Here is a 24,380-nt window from a genome sequence, read left to right as displayed (position 1 = left end):
TTCCCAAAATGGCTGACCATCAGACTTACTGTTGGGAGACAGCAGCTGACATGTCTGTAGTGTTTCACAGCTGATAACGTCCCACAGATAGATAGTGATATGGTGGAAAGTTGGAGATTATGTAAAGAAGAATTGACTCAGACTTTATCCTCAGAGATTTTAGTAAAGTCAGATTAACATAATCAACTGGAAAATATAGATGTATTATAAAAGTATATTAAAGCAGAAGTGTAAATTTGTTGGCAAGTTTGCAAATGTACTGGATTAATCTAGAAATCATTTTTGCAGTAAATCTTAAATAGATTTTTAAATGGAGAGAGATGTTATTTTGTGGATAAAAAGAGACAGGTAATTTACAAGTGGAACAATTCTTGATAAAGGCTGGGAATGGCAAATGGAGTATTGCAGGCCACTAGGCCAGCTAGCTAGGCTGGTATGAAAAGTATAAAACTGGGTATAGCAGATAATGAGGAAGGATTGCTGAGGTGGATAGAGCTAGCTATTGCGTGAATAGCAAGAATACTTCGAAAGAGTTTTTTTTTTTTTTTTTTTTTTTTAAGAGAAAAAGATATATCAGGAGTTTCTGTTTTCCTTTGTGTGGTTGTTGAGTCTAGTTGATTTCTAGTCTGTAATTTTGTTGGTATTTCAGATCACCAAACAAGGCTGGTTAGATGGGTTGGTTATGCTTCTCTTGAGGGTAAAGCTTTTGAAATTAACTCTGCTTCTTTAGGTTTAAAAATTTCTAATTCTGTCTTGTCTACATCTTGCTGCTGTAATCCCCAAGAAAAGAAAAAGGGGTTAGGACGCCTCTCTTTTGAAATGGAGGGGTCAGAGTAGGCAGGGGGCAGTCACTGTTGTTTCTCTTTGTTCAGGAATTAGAACATGTGAGCAAGTGGTTCCACCCCTCATTTTGTGAGCTGTTTTCCTCTGATATTTCCTAATTTTTCCCATGACGTTTCAGCCTGTTTCTTCACAAGATTGTAAGGCCTGAAAGACCCCATTGTTTGACAGGAGTACAGGCTTGTGCACATTTGCTGATCTGGCTGCCCGGGGTCTGAGTGTGGGTGGTACACTGCCGAGGGATCGTGCAGATGGGAGAATGCGTGGCGCAGACTCCTGGTAGTTTAAACACTTTCTGTATGTTAGGAGTTCATAGCATGTCTTTTTGCAGACAGAAGATGCTGCATTTTAAAAACGTTCACAAACTGAAATCTCATTGACAAAAATAGGGACATTCCATTTGGCTAAGAAAAGTTTCTTAATGGCAAATCAAATGGGTGAAGGGCTTATTCAAACTTCACTTCATCTTCAGATAGATTCACTTTTGTTCTTGCAATTCACGCACATTCTTTGATGGCCTGTCTTGGATTTATGCGAGCCTTTGGAGCAGCAACCTCACATACGATGCATGGCAAATCCTAGTCAATGCATACTTTTTCAGAGTGCAAGATGTTAATTATAGTAAGAGAAGGGAAATTCAGTAACAGAGGAATCCCAACTAAAGTTAAATACATGTTTTTGAATAAAGGAAGCTGAAGTTTAATATTAATGGGGTTTTCTCTAAATGAAGTTAATATATTATTGTTGTATTAACTTTTCAGGAGTTTGAGGCTGCAATGAGCTGTGATCGCACCATTGTCCTCCAGCCTGGATGACAGAGTGAGACCCTGTCTCTTAAAAAAAAAAAAGAAATTCTAAGGACTTGGGCTCTGTATTTGAGTAACAGTAATAGAGCAATAGAAGTCATTGCATTTATATAGACTTATAAAATAGCATTCACATTTCCAATCAGATTCACAAAATTCTCCCTTATTTTTAAATGTTCTCAGTGGTAGCAGTGATGCTGGGACTAGAGTCAGTATTGTGAGTCGTTTATGCACATCTCTTCACAATTCCATGTTCAGTGAGTCATGCTGGCGGCTTGAAATCAGCCATGGTGGGAGAGTTTACACCATGGAAATCAACAGACACTACAAATTGGTGCTCCTCACCCTCAGAGCCTGTTTTTAAACATTTAGCAGCATACCACTGCCCAAAATGGAGTTGAACAGTCAGGGAGTCTCCTTTTGAGGCAAGTCATATAGTGCTTCCACTCAACCAAACAGCCAACATGAATGTTTTGAAATGTAGGCTGTGTGGCTCCTGAAGAAAAGTAGCTCCCCATTTTTCTCTTGGAGCCAAAGCCTTACTGTGATCATAAAGCTATTCACGCTGTGGCCACCACCGTCCTCCTGATTGTCACCTCCAGATGCCTGGTTTCACCCGTTTCTGTAGAACGGCCTAGACCCACTCCTATTTTAGGGCCTTTTCTCTAGGGCAGTGGTTCTCAAACTTTAGGGCACATCAGAATCACCTGGAGAGTTTGAAAAACAGACTGCTGGGTGCCACTCTGGCATTTCTGAGCTAGTGACAAGTTTCAGGGTAATGCTGGTGGCCTTAGGACCCTACTTGGAGAACCACTGCTTGAACTGATGGCCTCTTGGTTTACCTCTCCCCTCCTTCAGATCTCATCCACTTTTACTTTCTCTCAATAAGGCCCACCCTGACTCTCCTGTGTAAAATTGCAGCCTTCCTCCTCCACCACAGTTACAATTCCTGACTCCAATTTTTATTTATTTATTTTAAGTTCCGGGATACATGTGCAGGATGTGCAGGTTTGTTACATAGGTAAATGTGTGGCATGGTGATTTGCTGCACCTATCAGTCTATCACCTAGGTATTAAACCCCACATGCATTAGCTATTTATCCTGATGCTCTCCCTCCCCAACCCCCTCTGACAGGCCCCAGTGTGTGTTGTTCCCCTTCCTGTGTCCCTGTGTTCTCAATGTTCAGCTCCCACTTATAAGTGGGAACATGTGGTGTTTGCCTCACAATTTTTTTTCATTGCACCTTTCACCTATTACCTTACAGCAAGTTTCTTATTTGTGATTATTGTCTGTCTCTCCCCACTAAACTCTAAATTCACAAAGATAGGGAATTTTGTCTGTTTTTTTTTTTAAAGAAAAAAACAGGGTATCACTCCCATTGCCCAGGCTGGAGTGCAGTGGCATGATCACAGCTCACTGCAGCCTCGAACTCCTGAGACTGGGCTTGGGTGATTCTCCCCCATCAGCCTCCCCAGTAGCTGGGACTACAGGTGTGCACCCCCATGCCCAGCTAATGTTTTGTATTTTTAGTAGAGATTGGGTTTTGCCATGTTGCCCAAGCTGGTCTTGAACTCCTGGTCTCAAGTGACCCACCTGCCTTGGCCTCCAAAAATGCTGGGATTACAGGTGTGAGCCAGCATGCCCAACCTTGGTTTTTTTCTTTTTCTTTTTTTTTTTTTTTTTGTTTGTTTGCTTGTTTGTTTGTTTTCATGATGTATTTCAAGCCTCTAGAACAGTGCCTAGTGGCAGGTGCTCAATAAATTATTGAATGAATTAATGGATGAACAACATTGAGAAGTGAATGCTGTATTTCAAATTTTGGTCCCAGCCTTTTAAATTCTAACTCACCAGAGAATCTTAAAACACTTTCTGCACTTGTGTTTCTCAGCTTCACTGCTCTTAGGATAATGAGGAATGGTTTCTGCCCTAGGCTGAAGTTTGGGAATGAACTTGATGATCCTTAAAATAGCAGGTGCACCAAATTGTTGTTCTTCCATTTACATTTTAACCTCAAAGTCCCTAAGCCAGTGATCTTCAAACTCTGGTCTGCAGAAGTTCCCCGGAGATACTTCAGAGGCTCTGCAAACATTTAATTTGCATTTCATTTTAATATATTTTAAACTATGTTTTATAACTATGATAAAAGAAAATGCACACAAATGTGTTACCAAATTTTAACACATTAGGGCCACCAGCACATTGAATTGGACTGCCACGTTAACCTTGAAATAATGTTTTCCACTATTTTGGCTTACATATTTGAACTTCTTATAAATAAATGAATCATTGATTAGGAAGTTCCATCCCAGTATTTTTCATATTCCAGCCTGATCATAAATTGAACAGGCAAATTCCTCGTCACATATATTCAGCACACTTGATGACATGCCAGGCAGCTGTTCAGAGCCTCTGTGGGATGTAGGCTTCTGTGTAGATTAATGGCTAGTTGTACAATAAGTGAACACCACACACAACACTTAGTGACGGATATTCTGTTAGATTGTCATGTCTACCCACTCTACATTTTGGATACTCTGACTTTTACCTTAAATAGTTGTCAGATTATCATTAGTGATTAAAATTTGAAATAAAAAAATCTTGACTACTGCATTTTCTCCAAGCTTTTAGATTAGGTTGAGGCATATTATTAGATTATCAGATGAAAAGCTAAAGAACTGTTATAATTTCCAATACAACTATGCCTTACAATTCAAATCTGCTCATTTCCAGAACTGAGATGCTGAAATTTCCCATTGTGAATTCCAGTGCATAGGAATTTGAACTTCTTATAGTCATGTCAGTTTTGTTTCTCAGTTTCAGATATTAAGTAGTAAGAGTAGCAAATAGCAAGAGATTTGTCTGAAAATTTGAGTTTTGAGAGCAGAGATTCAGATAGTGTTATCTGTATTATCTAGGAGTATCAGAATTTTCTTAATACAGTACAACTAAATACACAGAAGTAAATCATATTCTGGGTCACTTTTAAAAATCAGTTGAGGCTGAGCCTGGTGGCTCATACCTATAATCCCAGCATTTTGGGAGCCTGAGGCAAGTGGATTGCTTGAGTCCAGGTGTTCAAGACCATCCTGGGCAACATGGCAAAACCCCATCTCTACTAAAAAAAAAAAAATACAAAAAATTAGCTGGGTGTGGTGGTGTGCACCTGTAGTCACAGCTACTTGGGAGGCTGAGGTGAGAGAATCACCTGAGCCCAGGAGGTCAAGGCTGCAGTGAGCTAAGATCACACCACTGCACTCTAGCCTGGGCTACTGCAGTGAGACCCTCTCTCAAAAAAGTCAGCTGATACAGGCCTTACTATCTGAAAACCCCACTCCATCTCACAAGTGCCATTGAATACATTATATGAAACAATTCTAAGTTATACTTTTTGGAACATTTTGTAGGCCTCTTTGCATATCTGTTTATTAATGTACTTAATGCTCTGTTGTAATTTGTTTTGTCTCCTACACTATATTTGAGCTCTTTGAAAGTAAGAATTGCGTTGTGGCTTTGCTTCCCCAGTGCCCAGCATTGCCTAACATGTGGTGGGTACTCAGCACATGTTTATTAAGTGTTGGAAGTAAATGCTCAGTGCCACCAAGTGAAAATTAGCACCCAGGCAAAAGTTTTCTCAGCAAGGTGATTTACTTCTATAGAAGGGTGCATCTCATGGATGGAGCAATGGCGAGAGGACACCGGACAAGGAAGGGGAAGGGGGTCTTATCCTTAACGCAGCTAGTCCCTACTGCTCTGTCTTTCTCCTATTGGCTAGAGTTGGACAGCACAGTCTAAGCTAATTCTGGTTGGCTATTTTAAAGAGATCAGGGGTGCGCGCTGGAGTGGCAGATTGAGTAGTTTCGGCAGGAAGGACTGTTACAGAGCAGGTGACAAAGGATGACTAAGGACAGTGCAGGTGACTAAGGGCAGAGCAGGTGACTAAGGATGACTAAGGACAGAGCAGATGATGGAGGCCAGGAGGGGGTTGTTTACTGAAACTAGGGGCAAGGAGACAGAAAGAATGAGGAAGTTTTAAACTTTAAAATGGAGAACAAAGAACAGAGGAGCTGAACATACTGACATATTGGTTCTTTGAAGAGGAATTTACTATATCCTACATAAGTGACATTGCATTCTACTACAGAAGGAAGCAAGCTTGAAAGGAACAATGAAACTTCTTATTAAATACACAATCAGTGATCTTTCATTCTAAGCACAAATTTCAGCATGAAAAAAAATTTAATGGTTCTGTGAGTCCTTCACTTGATCCCTCACATACAGTCTTCTAAAGTTTTCTGAATTCCTTTTACAAGTATTTTCTGACTCTGACTCTTCCATGCCATCCTAATTGCCACTGCCCTTGTCTGAGCCTTGTTCTCTGTGTCCCTTGCATGGACTGTGGAAGGCACCTCAGAAGCCCTCTCTCAGACCCAATGTTTCTGCTTCTCCACATTGTTGCCATTTTCTCATGAAATAAAGCCAAGCATATCCTTCAGTCTTCACTGCCTGCAGAATAAGGGCTAAACCTGTGCTTTCCAGTATAATAGTCACTAGCCACAGGTGGCTATTGAGCTCTTAAAATGTGACTTGTCCAAATTGAGATGTGCCGTTAAGTGTAAAATCCACACCCTGTTTCAAAGACTTAGTATGAACAAAATGTAAAATAGCTCATTAATTCTTTTTATATTGATAACATGTTAAAATAATACTTTTTCCAATAATATTAAGTAAATTTCTCCTTTTTCTTTTTACTTGTTTAATGTGGTTATTAAAAAAGTTTTAAATTACAGGTTTAGTTCACCTTGTGTTTTTGTTGGCCAGCACTGGTCTAAGCTATATCATGACATTTAGAGTTTCTTATAACCTGGACTCAGTTACCTCTTTGGCCTTATCTCCCAGACCTTCCTGTCCCTCGCAGAATTTCTCATAACCCCCAGACTCACCAACCCTGTTTATACTTACGGGTTTTAATTTTTTTCACACTCAGTTTCTTCTTTCTGAAGTGTCCCTCCTTTTTTAGGTGTCAAAAATCCTGCTCACACTTTTAGGACCTGACTTAATTGTCCCTTGCTGGTGACATTATGCCCTATTTCCTCAAGCAGAATTAGCCACTCCCTCCCATGTAGTGTCTCTCAGCACCTCCATTATTGTGCTTGTCTTGCTGTTCTGCCATTAGGTGTCTTCTTAAGTAGACTTCTCAAGGGAGAGGCTGCAACTTATTTCTCTGATGACCGCAGGGCAGTACCTCGTGTATAGTAAGCACTTAATGGATGTTTATTACATTAACTTATGAACTAATTTTCATCCTGCTACACACACTGCTATTTTTATATACATCAGACCTTGATCATCTTAACCATTGGCCATGGAAAAAATTAGATGCTGAGGTGTATAGGACTGGACCTTTCAGCCTTAACCTCAATTTCAAGTTTTGTGTTCAATAAAATGGCTTTATTTTTCTTACTGGCTGGGTTATGATTTAAAAATTATAACTTTGAACTTATAAAATCCATGAATATTGTACAGACTAAAAGGATAAAAGGGCAGTATAAATTACTGCTTTTTACCTATCTGGCTTATAGGGATTTCATATAAGATTTTGTTTGAAGATTTCACTTCAAAACAAGTTTGGAAAGCCACTGTTCTATTCCGAAATTTCATTTACATTTCTATACCAAGGGTTTCATTTTGGTTTTGATGAGATGGTTTCTACTGTCATGTTAGTTGACATAAGGCAAGACTTCTCAACTTTAGTTGCACAAAATTGGAAAACTTTTCAAAAATACTGATGTCCAGGCCTCCCCACTCAGGGATCCTTGTATAATTGAGCTGGAGGAAAAGGGCCCAGGCACCAGTATTTATGAAAAGCACAAATATCTGTAATAAAATGATTCTGCAGTGCTTAGAAAACCAGGTAGTTAACTATGAAAATACTGAAGTTTTAAATTGCTAATTTTTCTTTCTTTTTATTAACTATATTGTCATTGTTTTTCTGGGAGTAAAGCTAATGCACTTTAAAGTTTGTATTATGGTTTTGAGACCTCAAATAGCATTTAATAGATGCCATCGTCTGTGAACAATTTTCCTAAGGCTTCTGAAATTAAAAATTCCCTTTTCTGTCACTCTCTAAAAACCTACATGCAGCAGAATTTTGATGTCCCTTATTGATAGAAATAGCTAACACAACACCTATTTCAGATCATGGAAATGAGGACTGACAAGGGCAGTGGGTTTAAGAAGTTTACACAGGTAGTGGCCTTCCTGGCACCCTTGTTAGCCTGAATAAACAGTCCTCCCCTGACAAATCCTCTGTAGCTCTGCCACATTGATAAAATCTGACATTCTGGTTAATCACTTTTTAATGATATTCTTTCTTTTGTTCTTGGTATGTTAGAAACCAGCCCTTATTTTTTCAGTGTATGGGAAATAATTAACTTTAATTTCCTAATTCAGTAAAATGGGCTGATAATGCAGACCTTATTCTGAGGGGGACAGGAAGAAAAATGACCTAATTTCTATATATCAAATACATCTTCCTTCATACATTAAAAAATGTATAGAGTTATAAAGTACCTTAAATGCTGTAGAGGAGAAACTCTGGGGTAAATACTTTGAAAACATTGTGAAAAAATTCTATAAATTCTGATACCAGGTTCCATTTCATCGCTGTGTACTATTAAAAAGTGCAGATGTAAATAAGCATAAGTTTTGCAGGTTGTCAATTTGTTACTCACGGCTGCATGTTCTTATTCTTCTAAAGTGTTATCTCTTTCAGTGTGGACTGTTTCGGGGGAAAAAAAAACTCAGAAAAATACACACTTGGGATCAAATCCTTAGGGCAGAAAAAAGAATAGAAACCTGTAGTTAAGTTGGTTATTTGCAGTGGTGGTGTGTCATCCTGTGTGAGACTGACGTCAGGCAGATTGAATGCAGAGGCAAACTTCAGGAGCGTGTGTGTGTGTGTGTGTGTGTGTGTGTGTGTGTGTGTGTGTTTTAAAGCCCCACTCCCAGAATATGAAGTGAGTATGAAGGGCACCACAGCAACCCTGGATCTCTCAAGAATGTACCTATTTTTAACATGCTGGATTGAGTGTCAGCACTCAGTAGGAGATGAGGAAGGGGTAGAGCCTGACTTGTACAGATTCCGCGGATGGTAAATAGCCCTCTGGCGTGTTTACAATACAGCTGTGCATTCTTGATGGCTCTGCCGCTGCCATGTCAGGTAAAGTTTTCTTTGCACGTGATGAATGGCAGAGAATTCTTTAGCAGAGGGAACCAAAGGAGCTGGGAGGAGGAAAGAGGAAGGTAAGAGCGGAAAAGAGAGAGAAAAAGAAACACACAGCTCCAGAGGGACATAGCCTGTGCTTTGCAGTTGCTTGTGTGGATAGAAACCAGATGGTAAGCTGGAACACCCGCTTGGCTATCTGAGGAGCCAAACATATGGTTAATGGTCGGGAGAAATAGCTTTCAGAGCCAGGGCTTTGCTGACTGCTTCATATTACAGATTGTTACAGTGTGTCATTACATTGCCAACCTAAGTGCTTAATACCCACTGCGGGCGCTGGGCATACACTTACAAGAAGGACTTTTAGCTCTTTGCTGGCTCTAAACAGAGAAGTGACATCATAGAGAGGCTGAAAATGTCTGGTGTTGGAGGTGGGGAGAAGGATAATTTTGTAGTGGAAACAACAAATTTTTTTCTTTTTTTACAAGTCTTCACTCCACTGAAGTCTACTGTTTTCTGAGAACCTTTTAATACTAGACTGGTTCTCTCAGTCTCAGTCTCTCTCGCGTGTGCTTTCACTCTCTGTGTGACACACACACACACACACACACACGCGCGGAAGGGAAACCGAAATTCACAGCCCAGGCCATGTCCTCCAACTCCAGTGCATTTGACAGGCCCCATTCACCTGGAAGCCACATCACTGCACTCAGAGGCCCTGCATTTGAAGTTTCTGTTTGGGGAGCTTTGGGCAACAGCAGGCCTGTGTTATCTAAGGAACTGCTGAGCCCATTCATCTGCTTTTCACGGCCCGCTTCCTTTTATTTTTAGCCAAATCCGTCAGGCCTGACAGGCGGGTAATTCGAGCCAGAGAAAGGGCAGAGCTCCAGGTCCTTTCCACAAAGCAATTCTTCTCCTCCCTCCTGGGAGGGCTCCAGACTTGGCCTGCTTCAGGCAGATGGATTTGTTGAGTCATGTGAGATCATTTACACAAAAACACAGTGAGGCAGTGGAAATTAAAAAAAAAAAAAAAGAAAAGAAAGAAAAGAAAAAGAGGAGGGTGGGGGAAGAGGAAAGAGGGGAAGCCAGGGGAATGCGTGCTGCCCTGCTGCTGAGGAGCATAGGAATTTTGCAGTGAGGCAGCTAGACTGAGGAATGCCTAGAGTCATTTGTGTATAAGGTAATGTCTAGTTTACAGAGTGGGGCGGGCCAGGCGAGGACGGCGCCTCTGTTTAAAAGAAGAAGGAGGTGTTGGGAAACTTTTTAAAAAAATTTTTAGAGCAACACCCACCAAACAAAGACCACACTGTTGACAGCGTTGGGTTCCAGTAGCGGTAAACTACCAAGGGGCTGGTTTACAGAAAATGAGTTTGCTCTGTGATGTCATACAAGTTTGCTTTGTCCTGACGCCAGCATGACACTGAGGCAGCAGGGGAGGGAGAACAGGAAAATTGGAACCGTGCTCTTGGTTAATGGTTTCCAGAGATTGATTAGCAGAACTCGAACAGAGGGAGGAAAATATTGTGGAGGATTGCTACGAGGTGTACCATAATTGCGGTAGGTAAAACAAAGTCATTACTATGGTTTTCTTGCTCAAGAAGGATTGAGCAATGACTTCAAAATGCCAAGTAAGGTATTATTTTTCCCTACCACAGTATTTATTTTCCTTTGGCTTCTGGGGCATTTTAAAAAAAGACCAACTCTTACATCATGGCAAACAGTATTAATGTTAGTGAATCAATTTTGTTTACTTGTTTATACCACAAGCCTTTAAAACATTCCATTAAAAAATTGTCTCCCGCTCATTCATGAAATTCTTTTTTTACTTCAAATTTGTTTCCATGCATCAGCTTTGTTTGGATGGGGATTTTTTTTTTTTTTTTCCTTTTTGGCTGGAGTAAAAGAATGCATAAAAGAATAATGAGTAGGTCATCTAAATGTACATTCTTACAACAAATGTAATGAAAATATGCCATGTGGATGAGAGGGAATATTTGAAAACAGCAAGAAAAACAGTAATGGGGAGCATTTCAGAATAGTCACCGTGATTCTTTTCGTTATGATGCATTTCTGCAATTCTGCATTTATTTAGAACCCTATTGTGCAGCTGTTTCTTTTAGCCACCCTAGAATGTAGGTCAGCATCAACATGGTTCCTCATATTTTGTTGGTATTTTAAAAGTTGAAACATTTTGCAACTTTTTCTAGACCTGTATATACTTAGGTTATTTAGACAGTTTTAGTGACCATAGAACTTCACATGTAAACTCCTGTTAATAACTACCACTGAATTTTGATAGTTGGCACTCAGATCACACCTTGACCTGGAGTAAACAAGGCAGTGGTGATGTTGATGATAACATAGTCCAACACTGAAGCTGTTCCACTTCTTCCCAGGCAACTCTGATGATCTTACTCCGTGTAAGGTACAGCTTTTACTTTGCTCAAGGAGAGAACTGGTATATTTTTATGGTGGTTAATTGTTTACATTTTGGGGACCCCAAGTTGCATGATACCACATTATTATCATGTGATTATGAGTTGGCATGATTTTAAGTCTGCCTATATCCCTGAATGTTCCCTCCCCGTCAGGGTTTCCCAATCTCAGCACTGTTGACGTTTTGGACCAGATAATTCTTGATTATGGTGTCTGTCCTGTACATGGTAGGATCTTCAGTAGCATCATTGGTCTCACCCACTAGATGCCAGTAGCACCCTCCCCCAGGTCATGACAACCAAAAATGTCTACAGCATTGCCAGATGTCCCCTGGGAGGCAAAACCACTCTGGTTCAGAACTTCTGCTCCACTTTCTTACCCTGGTTTAGAAGCTCACTCTTTACGTCATGAGCTGATGTTTTAAGTCAGAATTCCAAGTTAAGTAGAGTTTTTGAAGGTGCAGGCAAGAGTACTTTTGAGTATGGTTATGCAGAACAACCTCTCTCTTGGAATTCCGACCTTAGCAGGTGGATCCCCTCAAGACTCCCTTGTAGTGAGTTTCCCAGTGCTGTTTAAGAGGAAATGACTCCACCATCTGAGCCAAGGAAAGTTGACATTAGCAGAAAGGGAACTTCCCCCCAGTCACCCGAGCACAGAGCCCAGGCCCCAGGCTTACCGCCTGTATATCCAGCCCCAGAAAGAGGGCAAGGCAGCAGCCACAGTTCTTTCTTGGGAGCACAGCCGACCTCCTCCCCATCCCGGCGGCTGTGGTCTCAGAAGCTGAAACTCTCGTTAATAAGGAATGTGGAGCTTTCCACAGCTAAGGCAGGCATAAATTTCCTCTGTTTGTTTTGTGAGGACTAGTGTCAACTGCTGTAATGAGATCAGAGGAGACCCCAGGGTCAGCTGCTGGAGCCGCTTTCTGTGGCTGTTCTCTTGGCTGCTTGCTGTCAGAGAACACAGTGACTCCCTGCAGACATCCCTGATGTGGTAACGTGGTTGTGCCCTTGTTGCATTTCTTGCCGTCTTTCTACTACTTCTCTCATTCTACTAAAACATCAGTGTACAGTCATCCGGTTCTAAATCATGGAAAAGTTAATGGAAGGCAGATTCCACAGAACTGAGGGCAGACTTAGTTGGGTGTGGAAAATGCAGCCTTGGGAAGGAAGGTGACCTGTTTCCTTGAGGTCACTGCCTGGACCTGCTGCTTCTGGCTTAGGGTAGGTTTCTCAAGGCCTGGGCTACCCATAAGCTGTTTCTCCCCCCAGTGGCACTCTGTAATGAGGATGAGTTAGTGAAAGAGTCACAGCAATTAGCTTAGGCTACAAAGAACTTAATTCTAGTTGTAGCCTAAATGGCAGCTAGAATTGGCTACATATGGGACCTAAATTGGCAGAATTGCATTTAGGGAACCCAATTCTGGCAGAATGGTATACTGAGCTCATGCAGCCTGGCCTACTTCTTACCACCCACCCCAAAAAGTCCTAAGGTATATTGGTTAAAATAAACCAATATTGGTTAAATGTCTTCAAGTACATATGAGCTTTAAAGCAGGACAGGAAAATTCCTAGGTGCCAGAAGACATTGATGCCAGTGGCCTTAGAGTGTTTCAGACCCAGCTATAGGCTCTAGACTCCAGGGGCTGTGCTGGTTATACTCACACAAGAATTGCTTGTGAAATGGAGGCAAGAAGATTTTCCCCAGTCTCTCTGGGGCTTTAAGTCTGTGTGTTGGGGCACAGACCAGGGAGGTGGAAACCCACGATTACACTGTTTGAATAGCTCTGGGGTCCATAGTTATACTACTACCTGCATGGTATAACTTCAGCTGTTTTGTTAGACACTGGTTTGAGAGCATTGAAAGCCCTTAGGCCATAGTGGAGGCAAACACTAGATCCCTGTGGAGAGGCTTAACAACCTGGGACATGGTACTCCCTCACAAAGAACAAGCCGCACTCAGGAGATGCTGGTAATAAGAAGTACAGAATATGGCCAGATGCAGTGGCTCATGCCTATAATCCCAGCGATTTGGGAGGCCAACATAGGAGGATTACTTGAGCCCAGGAGTTTGAAACCAGCGTATGCAACATAGCAAAACTCCGTCTCTACAAAAAAATACAAAAAATTCACTGGGCAGAGGTGATGCACACCTGTAGTACCAGCTACTTGGGAAGCTGAGGTGGGAGAATCATTGAGCCTGGGAGGCTGAGGCTGCAGTGAGCCAAGTTGGTGCCACTGCACTCCAGCCTGGACAACAGAGTGAGACCCTGTTTCAAAAACAAGGAACAGAATCTAAGCTCCAGAAAAGCAGAGGTTAACAGTGAACCTCTGAGATTGCTTTTCAGCAGAGCCCATCAGGCCAAATAGAGTTTTCTTCTGCAGATTAATGAACGTTTCTTCTCAAGAGGAACAAGGCATATAACCCATTCTGGCTTGCTAAGCAGTTTCAGTTGTAAGCACTGGCCCCAATTAAGGTGATGATCCTACTTATAGCTTGTCCACAAGATCTTCTTGAGAATATTTTAGTTCCTTAATTGGAAACTTTTTATTGGAGAGATAGCTGGTCCCCTTAACGCTTCTTTAACAGTGCTCCCATTGCAGTGGGTCACTCTGAAGTAACCCACCAGGCTGTTTGTTATTTCAGTTTCTCACCAAATCTGGGAAATATGTTTGCCTGAATTGTACAGCAAACCCTCCTTCCGCCCGCCAGGGGAGAGGGAAGCTGAAATTATTTGGAGGGCTCTGGGATTCTTTCAGCATAAAATCAAAGAAACCCAGGTAAGTAAGACATGGTTAGTAAACATTTGTTCTAGATGAATATAATTCAGCCTTCTCAATCCAAAGTGAACAAATGGATCAAGAGTCACCTGGAATAGCCACTATGTACTCTCCATGCAGTGGTGTGCACTATTGGCAAACATGAGTTGAGAATGCTAAACTTAATGCATGATTCCTTAATTTATTAATAAGACAATGAAATCTCTTGTGTTTAATTTTTTTTCTTCTGAAGTACACAAAAAGCTGTTGCTAGTAGTACGCAAATAGTGCCTTGCTGACCTAAAAGTATGCCATGCTTCTTAAGAAAAAACTCTTCAGTATTTATTCTTAATTTGGCCTTCTATAAAGTTTAATTTCAAAATATTCTGACCAGGCGAGAAGTAGATATGGATATTGACATTAAAGCATCAGAAGAGGAGAGAATGAAAGGAAATAGGTTCAACTGGTGCCGGACTTACAGGAGATCTTCCCAAACATTATAATTTTGGCATATATTGAGTGCCTACTGTATGTAAGGCAGCAGGATAGGTGCTGGGTATTTGGGTACTAGTACAAAATAGACAAGATCTCTTCTCGTGAAATGCTCAAAACAATCCTCAAAATAATCTCAAGAGGTATAAAGAATTTCCTCCGGTTTTAAGGGTAAAGGAACAGAGACTGAGAGAGCGCCAGTAAATTGCCAAAAATCACATTCCGAGAGGTGGAGTTGATATTCAGACTGACTTGGCCCCTATCTGTCTTTGCCCACTCTTCTCCCTGGCTTTCTGTGGGCAGTGAAGCCCTAACAGTACAACCCAGAGGGGCCAAAAGGCAGGTGGAGAGTTTTCTCCCCCAGAGCTTTAGGTTTACAGGAACAAAGAATCCCCTGAGCGACATAGAAGGTGTGCAGTAGAAGAGGCAAACTAGCCAACCAGACCCAACACCTACAAAATTTCCAAATTATTAGTATGAGTTTCCAACATTAAAACAGCAAATGATTTTATGCAGTCTCTCAACTCTGTTTCTTGAGTATCAGAAGCTCTTGGCACATGGGGTTGTTCCTGCTTTGCTGGGGCTAGAGCTAAATGGCAGACTCCCCAGATGCCCCATTCCTCACTGTCTTCCCAGACCTGACCTTTCACTCATCTCATTCTTTCTTGACCCCTGCAGTCATCTGAATTTGTGACCCCTGGTTTAAATGGTCACTTAGGCAAGGGAAGTGGGCCAGGCCAAGTAACCTCTCGGGGGCACTCTGTGTTGTGCCTTTAAATTGAGATAGTCCTAAATCACTGGAGACTGTGATTTACATTTTACAGTGATAGCCCTGAATCTAAATATTAGATATCCTGACTTACGATTTGACCAAGTGCAAGAAACCCCTAGCCTGTGTGCCAGAAGCGGGTATATGAAAGTGATGGACACTCTACCACTTGTCACTCTTGGCCCTTTCCTGGCCTCTGTTTCTCCCCATCTGGCTCTCAGACCATTTGTGTGTGTGTGTTACCAGCAATGTGTCTCCCTTTTGTAATTTATAATCCTCTTGTTTCCTCCTCTTTATCACCATTTCCTATTGAACTACAACTCATATATTAGTTAAAATTTCAGAACATTCATTTTCAAATTACCTAACCTATCCTCGGGGAGGAAGGCTATTGATGATGCTTGATGGGAAGATGCTCTTGTCATTCTGGCTTAGAATGTCTGTTTTCCATGGTGTGCTGTGAAGGCAGCACACGGGAGCAACGCAGAATGGCAAACGTCTAGTCTCTTGGGAGCAGAACCATGTTATAGTGTGTTTGCTGCCTCCATGTGGGGGTGGCAAGGACACTGAAGTCATGGAGAACCACAGCCACACATCTGCTGTAACTTTGAGGATGGAGAGGGACCTGCAGGAATCTCCTTGGCAAGCTCCACCCTGTTCCTCTTGCCTCTTCTTTAGGTAGCAGGGAATGAACCAGCCAGTTGGAAAGAAGGTGTGTGTGCACTGGGGGAAGGGGGCAGGAGTCTAGCTTCTTTGCCTTTGGATCCTTTAATCCCGGCACCATGCCCCCTATTGTAGAAGGGAGGGATTCGCCTTTCTGTAATAAAAATGGCCTTATATTTTTTCAGTTGAAAGTCTCCAGTTGAAGATTGTCCAGACTTAACTTTAAAGCCATGTGAATTACTCCACCCCTTAAAATAGAGTAGAGGAGATTAGGGATATTGCTGTCACCTGTCCATCTGATTTCCCAAGTTTCTATGTCCTAGATGCAAGAGCATTATTTTTCTAGACTTCAGAGCCTGTTCACCTTGATTACTTCATTATTCCTTCTCCAAAAGCTCTTGGGCCTGGCATAGGCCCTCATGCTCTAGCCCTCTGCCTAAGCTGCTGGGCATGGTGGTGGAAAGGGTAGGAAAAGAGTCCATCCCACAGACTGGCCTCATGGTGCACGATGTCTAAAAGCTAGTGAGACCTTTGACCCTGTGAAGAGTGACCTGCTCGTTCTTGTTGGCCTGTCTGTCTCCCACAGGAGTGCCTGAGCTCCCCGGCTTTGAGAGAGATTACAGAAGGCTTCTAGAATGGACATCATAGAAGGGGTTGGGAGTTGGAGTGGGGAGAAAAACCCAACTCACCATATTCTATTCAATATTGGCAGTATTAGTTGCATTTTCAAGGGCCAAGAGAAAACACACACGTGCGCGCGCGCACACACACACACACAGCCCTTGACACTTTCAAGCTTCTCTTTAAAGAGCATAGGGTTAAAGGTGACTTATGTTATTCTCAGCATACCTCTATACCACATTAACAGTGATCCAGGTAAAATAGGCTTCTCTCCATGGTGGATGGAGGTTGGGATGGTAAATAAATAGTGGTGAATCAGGTAGGCCTAGTGTTTCTCCAACTCCCATTTGCTGACACCTGAGACATGAGAGTATAACCCCAGAGAAGCCATAGGATGTGCAGTTGTCACCAGGAGCCCGAATCTCTGGGTCCCTTCCATAGTGAGGACCTGGCTAGTGTGGGGCTCTTGGCCATGTTACCAAACCTATCTCTGAGTGTTTTTGTTTGTTTACCTGCCCTTTGTTTTTCTCCATTCTTTGTATCTTTCATCTTTTCTTGTCATTTCTCTCTTCTTCTTAGACTTACTTTGTCTCTGCCCTCCGCCCCCCCCCCCTTTTTTTTGTGAAACGGAGTCTCACTCTGTCACCCAGGCTGCAGTGCACTGGTGCAGTCTTGGCCCACTGCAGCCTCCGCCTCCTGGTTCAAGCTGTTCTCCTGCTTCAGCCTCCCAAGTAGCTGGGATTACACCACACCCAGCTAATTTTTGTATTTTTAGTAGAGATGAGGTTTTTCCATGTTGGCCATGCTGGTCTTATACTTCCGACCTCAAGTGATCCACCCATCTCAGCCTCCCAAAGTGCTGGGATTCTGTAATTCCGGCCCACTTTTCTTCTTACCCACGCTTCTATCCACCTGGAAAGACAAATTATATTTTATTAACCTTTTAGAAGTTTTAGAAGTCTAAGATTGACCATTGAACCAACTGTTAAGATCAGCTGAGTGGAAGTCACATAGGGGCTTATGGGATTAACTTTCTCAAGGCACCCTTTAAAGACATCTGTAGTTTCCTTTTGTTCAGTGCTAGAGGAATCCAGCTTTTAAAAAAATGAAAAGAAACACTGAATAATAAACTAAAAAAGAAAACATTCTTGATTCCACCACAGTAACTCAGGTATCTTTTTCCCTAATGCTTTATATTTAAGATGCAGTCTCCTTTTTTAAGCTGTAGATTTCGCTAAGCTTCTTCATAAACTGAATTGGCTGCAAAACAACCAGGTTCTCTCGATTTCAAAGGAGATGGAAAGTACTTGATAGAACAAGGCCAGTCTTTTTGGTTGCTGTCCAGAAGTGAACTGACCCAGTTTCTAAAATTGTCGTCTGTTCTCTGAGGCGTTTTCTGTTAAATGGTGGTCTTGGTCTGTGCGTGTGTGTGTATGTGTGTTGTTTTGGGGTGTGTGTTGTGTTTATTTTTTATTTGTGGTCTTTGACATGCTTTAATTCCATAGTGTCTTGAAATGAAGTCACTTCTAGTCCAGGGTCTATTGCTTATTTCAGCAAGAACCAAGAAAAATTCTTTTACCTCTCTGTGTCTGGTTTCCAAATTAGGAAAACTACCACCCAGATTGGTATTAGTATATTAAATGAGATTATTAATATATAAAAGTGCATTGTACAGTTTGGGGTGCCAAACAGTTGTATGATATTCTTAATATTTTTAAAAAGATTTACAATCCTGGCATTTAGAGATTTTCCTTTTTAAAAGGACTCCAAAGACAACTGCAACAATTACTAACATTGTTTTTAAGACCCCACACTTAAAAGTCTGTATCATCCTAGGCCCTGTGAGTGATAGCAAAGAAAAAACTCTTGTAACATTTGTTTTAAAACGTTCTATGTGACTAATGTTTCCCTCAAAGGGTTTTTAGCCTGGTTCGGTTGTAAAACAACATATATGAAAATGACATAAGAACAGTTGGGGCGGGGGCAGGAAGGGATCTGTAATCAGTTTAGTGCAAGTTATTTATCCAAGTTCTGAGAGTACGGGGATTGTGGCATGATTGGAGCTGGGTGGGGTTCCTCAGGGAAATGATGTTCAAGAATCCTTGTCTGTTTGTTATTATCTTCTTGTACCCACATTTCCTGTGTTGATACCAATGTGTACATAGAAATGGAATTGTGACATGAGGCATCTCTGCTAGGCATTTGGGCAAGCTTTCCAGTTAAGTTCTGGGCTGTAGTTTTTAAATGGATTGATACATACATTGAAAAGGAAACAGCATGTATGAAGTTCTACTTTAAAACTAAGAAATTTATTAGCACCTGCTTCCAGAAATCGAAAGTGTAAAAGTTATATGCATTATTTTTTTTCAGTCACTTTAAGATCAATTAGAATTAGATATTGAATTTTCTTGACTTTGAAGCCGTGATTACCTGGACATCATGTACATGTGGAGATGTCTGGATGTATTCATGCTACAAAGTTGGAATTTTAGGAGCTCTCCATGTTGTACATTATTGTTAAAATATGCTATTGCTATGACTGAATGTGGTATTTTCTTTTTTTATTATTATACTTTAAGTTCTGCGGTACATGTGTACAACGTGCAGGTTTATTACATAGGTATACATGTACCATGTTGGTTTGTTGCACCCATCAACTCATCATTTACGTTAGGTATTTCTCCTAATGCTATCCCTCCCCTAGCCCCCCACCCCCTGACAGGCCCCAGTGTGTGATGTTCCCCTCCCTGTGTCCGTGTGTTCTCATTGTTCAACTCCCACTTATGAGTGAGAACATGCAGTGTTTGGTTTTCTCTTCTAGTGTTACTTTGCTGAAAATGATAGTTTCCATTTCCCTCCATGTCCCTGCAAAGGACATGAACTCATCCTTTTTTATGGCTGCATACCTTTCCATGGTATATATGTGCCACATTTTCTTTATTCAGTCTATCATAGATGGGCATTTGGGTTGGTTTTAAGACTTTGCTATTGTGAACAGTGCTGCAATAAACATATATTTGCATGTGTCTTTATAGTAGAATGATTTATAATCCTTTGGGTATATACCCAGTAATGGGATGGCTGGGTCAAATGGTATTTCTAGTTCTAGATCCTTGAGGAGTCGCCACACTGTCTTCCACAATGGTCGAACTAATTTACACTCCCACCAAGAGAGTAAAAGTGTTCCTATTTCTCCACATCCTCTCCAGCATCTGTTGTTTCCTGACTTTTTAATGATTGCCATTCTAACTGGTGTGAGATGGTATCTCATTGTGGTTTTGATTTGCATTTCTTTAATGACCAATGATGATGAGCATTTTTTCATAAGTTTGTTGGCTGCATAAATGTCTTCTTTTGAGAAGTGTCTGTTTATATCCTTTGCCCAGTTTTTGATTTTTTTTTTTCTTGTAAATTTGTTTAAGCTCTTTGTAGATTCTGGATGTTAGCCTTTTGTCCGATGGATAGATTGCAAAAATTTTCTCCCATTCTGTAGGTTGCCTGTTCACTCTGCCAATAGTTTCTTTTGCTGTGCAGAAGCTCTTTAGTTTAATTAGATCTCGTTTGTCAATTTTGGCTTTTGTTGCCATTGCTTTTGGTGTTTTAGTAATGAAGTATTTGCCCATGCCTATGTCCTGAATGGTATTGCCTAGGTTTTCTTCTAGGGTTTTTATGGTTTTAGGTCTTACCTTTAAGTTTTTAATCCAAATGTGGTATTTTCTTTGGAATCTGTGTTTCAAATAGCCAAGGAGTGATTTGCAATTTCCTCTCCCTATCGTCTGATTTATAAAAGGAATGTAGTAATATTATGTTCATAGAATAGTAATGTGCATGGAGTAGGAGTTTATCTTTGAAAATGTAAATTGCAAAATCATTTTCTTAGCAGTGAAAGATGTTAATATGGGGAATACAGCTTTGGAATTCTCCATGTCCCGAACTTAGTTAGCAGACATGTCATTCTCCAGTGTAGACAAAGGCTGATTACTAATAACTAAAGACGGTTATGGTGGGCTTGTGGGGTTATGAGTACCTTTTTATTTTTCTATTGAACATTTTCTATGTTCTTAATATATTATAATTAAAAATAGTGTATTTTTCATTTTTAAAAGCACTGCAGTTCCAGTTAAACCTCCAATTCCATGTATTATGGGAAGGTACAGATATATAAATCCTTCCTAGATGCAACTTAAAAAAATAACACACAAATTGAGTATCAGGAACCTTACGATGTTTTGCTCTCCTCTCAGTTCCACCTGTAAACACCTTTCAGAGGAAAAGGCTACAAATCCATTTAAGCAATTGAAGTCATTTTTAAAATATTTTCCCCTAATATTTGACAAATTAACCTTGAAACTGGCCAGGTATGGTGGCTCACACCTGTAATCCCAGCACTTTGGAAGGCTAAGGCAGGAAGATCACTTGAGCTTAGGAGTTTGAGACCAGCTTGGACAACATGACAAAACCCTGTCTCTATAAAAAATACAAAAATTAGCCAGACGTCGTGGTGCATGCCTGCAGCCCCAGCTGCTTGGGAGGCTGAGGTGGGAGGATTGCTGTAGCCCGGAAGGTTGAGGCTGCAGTCAGCCGTGATCATGCCACGGCACTCCAACCTGGGCAACAGAATGAGACACTATGTCAAAAAAAAAAAAAAAAAAAAAAAAAGACAAAGAAGAACCCTTTTACTCTGAAACGTAATTCATATGAATCAAAAACTTCATGTGAAGAATAAATAGCATGAATAAAAACATGGTGGACTATTTTTCTGTTTGGGGGGAATTGAGCTGTTTAGTTCATTTGGCCCATGGAAAGCTGACCTCTTGAATTCCCTTACGGTACACTGCCTTCCTAGGAAATATGTGGAAGTTCTAGCTGTTGAGTCCTGGCAGCCCCCATTTGCACTAGCTGCTTTTCAAGTGCTCAGTAATAGCCACATCTGACTAGTGGCTATCATGTTGGACAGTGCAGACTTGGATCATTGCCATCGTGGCAGCAAGGCACTGGACATGGCAGTGCTCTGTGCCTTCCTGGGCACCAGCTGATGGATTTCTTCTTTGTTTATATTCACAGTGCAGCTGTCTGCTTCAGAAAGTGAGGGCTCCAGGAATGAGGAGAATCTTTAAGAGCTGCCTTGCATTGTGACATGTCTGATCCCTTGCTCCCATCCCTGCAGCATGAACAAGGTAAGAGGTACTTTGAGGAACCAGCACTTGTATTTCCTTTACGGTACCATGATTTTCTGGAATGCATATGTCTTTCCATGATGTGAAGAGGTTGCTTCTCCTGCCAGAAGCGTTTCAGAGTTGGAGAGTCGTGTGATCCCCTACAAGCAGGGTCACAGGTGCTAGTGGCTACTCTGACTGCGTAGTCCTCTGGAGGTGTCATTTATACTTGCCAGGGGCCTCTGAGTGGCTGAAATATTGGGTTTTAGCATAACTGCCTTGGCATGAATATTGGAATATTGAGACTCTGAGGCTAGATTTCCTGGGACTAAATATCACTTTTTCCAGATGCTAGTGTCAGTGACCCTAGGCAAGTGGCCTGACTTCTTGGTTCCTCAATCTCCCCATCTGTAAAATGCTGATAATAATGATACCTACCTGATAGGATTATTGTAAGGATGAAATGAGTTACTACTTGTACCAGTGCTTAATATAGTGCCTGTCCACATTACAAGCACTTGATACATATTTACTGCTGTTGTTTTTATGTTGGGGACACTATTATCCCTTAGACATAGTTGCAAGGGAGTGTAAGGTGCATCTTTTCCATTTTTATTTATTCCCTGATTAAATTGGTGAGTGGCGATTTATTACCAGATGGGCACTATGGGAATAAACAAAGAATACAACTTGAGACATGCCTTCAGCATGTGCAGACTATCTTGGGGCAGAATAGTGAGTGTGTTCTAACAAGGTATGTACCAGAAGCTCTGGAGGCACAGAAAAAGGAACATCCAACTCTGGGGAATCTGGGAAGGACAACGTAGAGGAGGCGACATTTGAGTAGGATCCTGGATGGGAAATGGTAATTTCCTGGACAGGGAAGGTAGGGCAAGGCATTCCAGGTAAAGGAATGTGTTTAAGCACAAAAGCATATGAGAAAGCCTGGTGTGCTCAGAGACCAGCAAAGAGTTTGGTATGACTGGAGCAGGGTTTCTCAGCCTTGACACTTGATATTTGGACCAGGTAATTCTTTGAAGTGAGAGACCGTCTTCTGCATTTTAGGATTTTTTGTAGCATCCCCTTCCCTTCACTCTAATTGTGACAACCAAAAATGTCCTCAGATTATTGCCCAATGTCCCATACAGGGACAGAATTACCCCTTGGTTGAAAACTACTACGCTAGTGGAAGGTGGTCAGATATAAGCCCAGAGAAGGAGGCAAGGGCCAGATCCTATGAGCCACTAAAGGATTTAAAATGGGAGAGATGTTTCTGGAGGCCTACAAAAACAGGTGTGTTATTGTGGGCCTGTTATATGGATTATGGTAGAGTTGGACAGCACTGTTTAATGGTTTGGTTGTCAAAAGAGCATATGGGATCTCTAGACTTTAGAAATTCCATTTACCTTGTTGAAATTCTTCTACTAGAGGACGCTCTTCCAGTGGTGACTTTTCTCATGGTCATTTACTCAGCCTTCTCATGGGCAGGAAGGGCCCTGGGAAGCTTCAGGGATTGGAGAAAGCTGGAAAAGCCCTCTGTGCACTTACCGTATTTTCCTAGATGCAAGTTTTATGGGAGACACTGGCCGCTTTATCCTATCTGAAGAGACCAGCAAAAAAACAAGCAGTTGTTTCTGAGGAGTTTTCGTTTGGCTGAGCTTAGCCAAAGAGAAAGAAACCAGAGCTGAGTTTTCCCACTTCAACCCCACCCCAGCTTAAACACTTGGCGTTAAGCTGCCTTTGAGAAGTGAGCTGTTGGAATACTGGAAAGTAAGCAGGTGTTCTGCCCCAGGGTCATGACTGGAGGTGGGGAGGAGGGGAGATCCATGGCTGCAAACCTCTTTTGGCTCCTAGTATTTGGAGTTTGGTGTATTGAAAAGCTAAGGCAACTTTTTGGAAATCTGTTATCAGCAAATGCAGTTTGCTGTGACAGCTCCGCCCTGAGTTTCTCCAGAGCAACCCAACATCTAATGTCATGGATTCACTCTCCACACACAGCTGGGAACCAGACTCCTCAGAAATGTCAAGTCTCAGTAGGTGTGTCTGTTGCTTGGGATATTATGTTCTGCCTGAGTGGCTCAGTACGTGCTCTATTTTATATTGTTTTAATTGAAAGTAGTGATTAGGCATGATGTGTCACCTTCATAGGTCAGCATTTTTCTTATGGCTTTCTCGGCATAAGACAAAGAATAGGTCACTCTCTGGGGAGGAAACAGCTCTTCTCAGCATAAATAAAACCAGAGAATCTCCTCCTCAATTATGGTGTTAGTTGGAGTGCTAGAAATATTGTTGTGGGTGTGACTGACGTTCTAAGTGGATTTGTTCCTAGAAAGTTGGAGACATTGGAACTGTGCACTCTCCTCTTCCTCAGACACACACTGTAATGCTCTCCTTTCTTCCTAAACCCCAGCTCACTGATGGGGCACTTCAGTTAGGGAAGTGTACGGATGGAAGGTGGCCTTGGTGTTCTAGGGTCCTTGTTATTCCTGTGAAGTGCCAGGGCGATGTTGATTGCAGTTAGACATTGACAACTCTCTTTTGAATCCATCGTGGACCATCCCTCTAGAAAACACAGAATCCCCAAACCCCATGGCACAAAGGGATTAGCGGTTGGCTGC

The 24,380-nt window shown here is 41.6% G+C and overlaps 1 protein-coding gene across 2 annotated transcripts in view; it reads left to right on the top strand.

Annotated features, from left to right (window-relative positions):
* BACH2 (BTB domain and CNC homolog 2) overlaps window positions 1-24,380 on the top strand; it is a 374,467-nt gene that overhangs the window by 69,422 nt on the left and 280,665 nt on the right. The window contains exon 2 of one of the 2 annotated variants that reach the window (XM_025384074.1): window positions 21,671-21,783. The gene's annotated coding sequence lies outside the window, so the exon portion shown is untranslated. Of the gene's footprint in view, window positions 1-21,662; window positions 21,784-24,380 lie in introns of those variants that run through there. The other variant, XM_025384073.1, reaches the window with a different exon arrangement.

The sequence above is a fragment of the Theropithecus gelada genome, chromosome 4 (assembly GCF_003255815.1).
Source record: "Theropithecus gelada isolate Dixy chromosome 4, Tgel_1.0, whole genome shotgun sequence".
In the NCBI taxonomy this organism is placed as follows: domain Eukaryota; kingdom Metazoa; phylum Chordata; class Mammalia; order Primates; family Cercopithecidae; genus Theropithecus; species Theropithecus gelada.
This window is presented reverse-complemented; position numbering and strand designations above follow the sequence as displayed.